Source organism: Leptopilina heterotoma, unplaced genomic scaffold, assembly GCF_015476425.1.
Source record: "Leptopilina heterotoma isolate Lh14 unplaced genomic scaffold, ASM1547642v1 Lhet_733, whole genome shotgun sequence".
Lineage (NCBI taxonomy): Eukaryota > Metazoa > Arthropoda > Insecta > Hymenoptera > Figitidae > Leptopilina > Leptopilina heterotoma.
This window is the reverse complement of record NW_025111170.1, coordinates 149655-154557: the sequence shown is the minus strand read 5'-3', so window position 1 is coordinate 154557 and position 4903 is coordinate 149655.

The window sequence follows — 4903 nt, the reverse complement described above, 5'->3', positions numbered from 1 at the left end:
GCATATATTCGTATTTGGTCACTTGATGTAATTTTGCGAACTGTTCTCTTTGTACCAACTAAAATATGTGACGAGCAGATGTGAATCACAGAAATTGTTGCTAATTTACTCATATTTTGTTCTTGCAATACTGCCCATACAAAATATAAATATTGCGTTACTGTCATTTCATTAAATGACTTTAAAGTTTAAAACGGCTTGAATTTCTCCCATACTAAAGTCAACCTCAATATGACGCAAAACTACTGATTTTGACTTCTTGAGCCTACGTAATGCATCAGCTAAAGTACTTTAAAACATTGTTAGATACGTAACGTTGTGTACCGCCGAAATAATCTCCAATATCGGTAAAGCGGGCTTTTCCTGACCTGTCTCAGTTTTACCGCTTTGTGTTATAATAGTAAGGACGATTTTGATTTTTAGGTGTACTTATTATAGTTCTTGTCCCATCTAAACAAGATATAAAATATTCTATTTTACTCATTTCAATTACGTATAATAATACTCTCTCTGTGTATATGAGAACATAAAACGGTGAGACAGACAGTTCCTGGATATAACCTTTTATCAAATTTCCTTCATATTTTGAATCGTCTTTGTATTTTTTCTTAATTTCTCCAAAAAAGGTTAAAATCTCCATCCAAATCATCTTTGGAAATATTTTCACTCAATATTTTTTGTAAAATCATGTTACTTGGGGCATTATTTCTATTGCCCTGCGAAAGAACATATTCAGGAACTTTAGCAAGCATTGAAAATTTAAGCATGCTGGGCGGAGTTTTTTCTAATTGTCATGCTATTTGTTTTCTCAACTCCCCGCTTATAAATCTTTGATAGCTTTCTCCAGTATGACAAATTTTTCCAATTTGTCTTATATGCACTATGGTACTCAAAAGCTAAAGTACATACGTTGTTTACAGTTTCAAAATACTTATTTAAATACTGAGCCCATCCTTTTTTCAATTTACTTCTATTAGGATCAAAATATTCTTTCCAAAATTCCCATGGTAATTTCACTTCTGAATGTTCTTCTTGTGATAAAAGTTTGTCATCACATATTTCGATTTTAAAAATATCATTCTTTTCGTAAATCAAATCGTTTGAATGAAAAGTGAAAATTGGAAAATCTTCATAATTCTTTATTTCAGTATTTTGTGACATAGTTTTAAAGTTTTCAACACTTCCCTCTTCTTTCTTTACGTCAGTTTTCTTTAATATCTTGCTTTCGCAAGTATCATCAATTTCTTCAATCACGGAATTCGATACGTTTGTTTCAGTAATTTCAAATAATTTTGTATTCGATTTCTGTTCAATAAGTGATATATTTTCAATTATTGAATCGAATTGCAAATCGTAAATCTCATTCTTAGTCAAATCTTTCGAATTATCAAGTTCGCAAAATTTGTTGATTTCTTTATCAGATTTTGTTGAAAAGTACTCAGTATTCTTCTTCACGAAAAAGTAAATTGACCGATGATGCACTATCTTCTTAACAAAATTGTTGTTAATTTCTTCTGCAATTACTGACCACACTTTGCTTTTTGAAGAAACAAGAGATTAACCATTTTTTATGATGAGAGAAAGTTTTTTTTTCTCAACAACATTCAAGATTAACTCTTTTGTTAATATCTTGCGCCGTGGCATTGTAGAAACAAAGAAAAATATAACGTAAAAGCGTAAAAAAACTTACCAATCTGCAGGATAATTATCAAAGTTTTCTGAAAAAAAATTAACTTTCGTATCCTAAGAAAGGTTCCACAAAGTTAAAACAAAGTAATAATAACACTAAACAAATTAAAAAAACTTCCGAATCCTACAAAAGGATTCTCAAAGTTTCCCAAAGCAAATGAAATTAACTTTCGTATCCTAAGAAAGGATCCACAAAGTTAAAACAAAGTAATAATAACACCAAACAAATTAAAAAAAACTTCCGAATCTTACAAGAGGATCCACAAAGTTTCCCAAAGCAAATGAAATTAACTTTTGTATCCTAAGAAAGGATCCACAAAGTTAAAACAAAGGAATACTAACACAAAAAAAATTTTTTAAACTTCCGAATACTACAGGAGAATTCAATGCTATCTAAAAATATAATTATAAGTTTAGAAAAATTCTTCACATGACTTCAAAATATTCAACTTTTTTTCTAAATTAAAAAACAATTTACAACAAAAAAAGTTATTTTCATTTGTAGAAGTAATAAAAAGTATAAACAAAATTTAAAAAATTGAATAATAAAGTCAAAAGAATATGTACTGTTTAATTGTTAGTAACAATATTCAAAAATTTTATTAAATTCTATGTTCAATTGTTTACAAACATAATACAATTTTAGTTCGAAAAATTGTATTTTTTTATAAAAAATTGTTTATATAAATACAATTTTTTAAACGAATTTTTGTTTGGAAAATTTTATTTTTTTATAAGAAAATGTTTATAAAATATTGTTTGTAAAAAAATTAATGAATTAATTAATAAATAATAATTATTATTAATAAATTTAAGTTAAAAAATTTTGCAATCTCTTTAAATGATGTATGTAAAGAAAATAATACTAAGGGGCATTGTACAACTTGAGTATTTTGAGGATACAGCACTGACATAACCTTGACGAAAGAATTTAGCGATCGATATTCGTTCCACGTGAGCAAAATTGGCTACGCCCGGACGTAATCGTAAGCATTCGGTATCAAGTCTCCCCTCTACTCATGGATACGGGCCTTGGTGAAAGTAGCGTCTGAAGCTTCTCATCCAATATCGTTCAAATTTAAGTTGCTATAAATTTGTGGATCCTTTCTTAGGATACGAAAGTTATTTCTTCCTTTTTAGAAAACTTTGAGGATTCTCCTGTAGTATTCGGAAGTTTTTAAAATTTTTCTTGTGTTAGTATTCCTTTGTTTTAACTTTGTGGATCCTTTCTTAGGATACGAAAGTTAATTATATTTGCTTTAAGAAACTTTAACAATTCTCTTGTAGGATTTCGAAGTTTTTTTAATTTGTTTGGTGTTATTATTACTTTGTTTTAACTTTGTGGATCCTTTCTTATACGAAAGTTAATTTTTTTTTAGAAAACTTTGAGAATTGCCCTGCAGATTGGTATCACTGCAAAAATAGGTGTCTTTTTTGATATCTTAAAATAAGATGTAAGATGGAAAAATGGTATCTTACATCTTAAAATAAGATGTTTTCTAAAGCATCTTACTGATATTTAGGATGCTTTATATGTTTTAGCAGTGATCAAGATATTTCTTCCATCTTAGAAAAGTAAGATACTTTTGTAAGTTCTTTAAAGTATCTTAAATTAAGATGTTTCTGTTGCAATAAGATGTTTAGCGATAAGTTACTTGAGAATCGTAATATGCGCCATAAGTGTAAGTTACTAAAAACTAAGATACATAAAGTGTTTTCCATAAAAGCCCATAGTTAACCTGAAAACTTTTTCCCCAAAAATACCATAGAAAATGTGTACGAAGATACTTTTAACATCTTAAATTAAGATGTTTCAAGTAACTAAAAAGTGTCTACCAAAACATCTTAAATTAAGATACTTCTTTTTGCAGTGTAAGTTTTTTTTACGCTTTTACGTTATCTTTTTCTTTGTTTCTACAATGTCACGACGCAAGATATTAACAAAAGAGTTAATCTTGAATGTTGTTAATGAGAAAAAAAATTTCTCTTATCAGAGAAAATGGTAAATCTCTTGTGTCTTCAAAAAGCAAAGTGTGGTCATTAATTGCGGAAGAAATTAACAACACCTTAGTAACAAAAACTTTGCATCATCGGACAATATACTTTTACGTGAAAAGAAACATTGATGGTTGCTTTGATGCTTTGAAAATTAAGAAATCTGAACAATTAAATGAAAAAGAGAATTTTTCTGAAAATACTGTAAATTCAGCTGAAATAAAACCTCCTACTGAATACCACAGTTTTTGCGAATTTGATAATTCCAATGGCTTACCTGAAAATGAAAATTACGACTTGAAATGCGACTCAATAAGTAAGAATAATATATTACTTATTGAACAGGAATTTTCCACAAATTTAACTGAAAAAACCAAAAAACTTAAAAATCAATAGAAAAATTCAGCAATCATAATTTCTTATGCTTTCATATGCGTTCTATCGAATAGCGTTTAAAAAAAAAACAAAAATTTATAAACAAAAAAGTTAGGTTTTTTGTAAAAAAAGTCCGATTTTTTCAAATTTTTGTTTAATTTTCAATTTTTTCTACTACGAAATAGCAGAAAAATAATTCCAAATGTTACAAATAACGTGACATAAATATATATGCTACAAGATAGGACTATAGAGAAAATTAAAAATTAAAATGGCTGCTCAAAAATGGAGTCTGAAGTTCAAACTTTTTTTCAAAATTTACTCGAATAGACGAAATTGTTAAAGGTATTTAGATTAGCTTGAAACATGATACTCGGGGGTATTAAGGGTCGCTGATCACGAATCTGAAGTCCAATTTTCAAAATTCATAATGGCGGACCCAATATGACATATAATTTTTCTAAAACACTTTTTTTCTGTATTTTTTCTTTTTTTATTTATATTTAAATTTGAAGCTCGAAAAATCTAAATTTAAATGCTTTGTTTTAATCATTAGTTATGTTCGTTAGCAAAACTGTGTTTGCAGAAAAAGGAGTTGCACATTTTACAAAATAAATGTGTTCTGATTTCATAAATTTCTGAAGAGCAATATTTTCTGTTGTTCAATTCGAACATATTTATTTTGTAAAATGTGCAATGCCTATTTTTGCAAACAGCGTTTTGCAGACAAATATAATTAAAGGTTAAAAAAGCATTTAAATTTGGTTTTTTAAGATTTATATCTAAATATTATAAATAAGAAAAAGTGAAAAAAAAATTTAAAAGACTGTCCAGTTGACGTTTA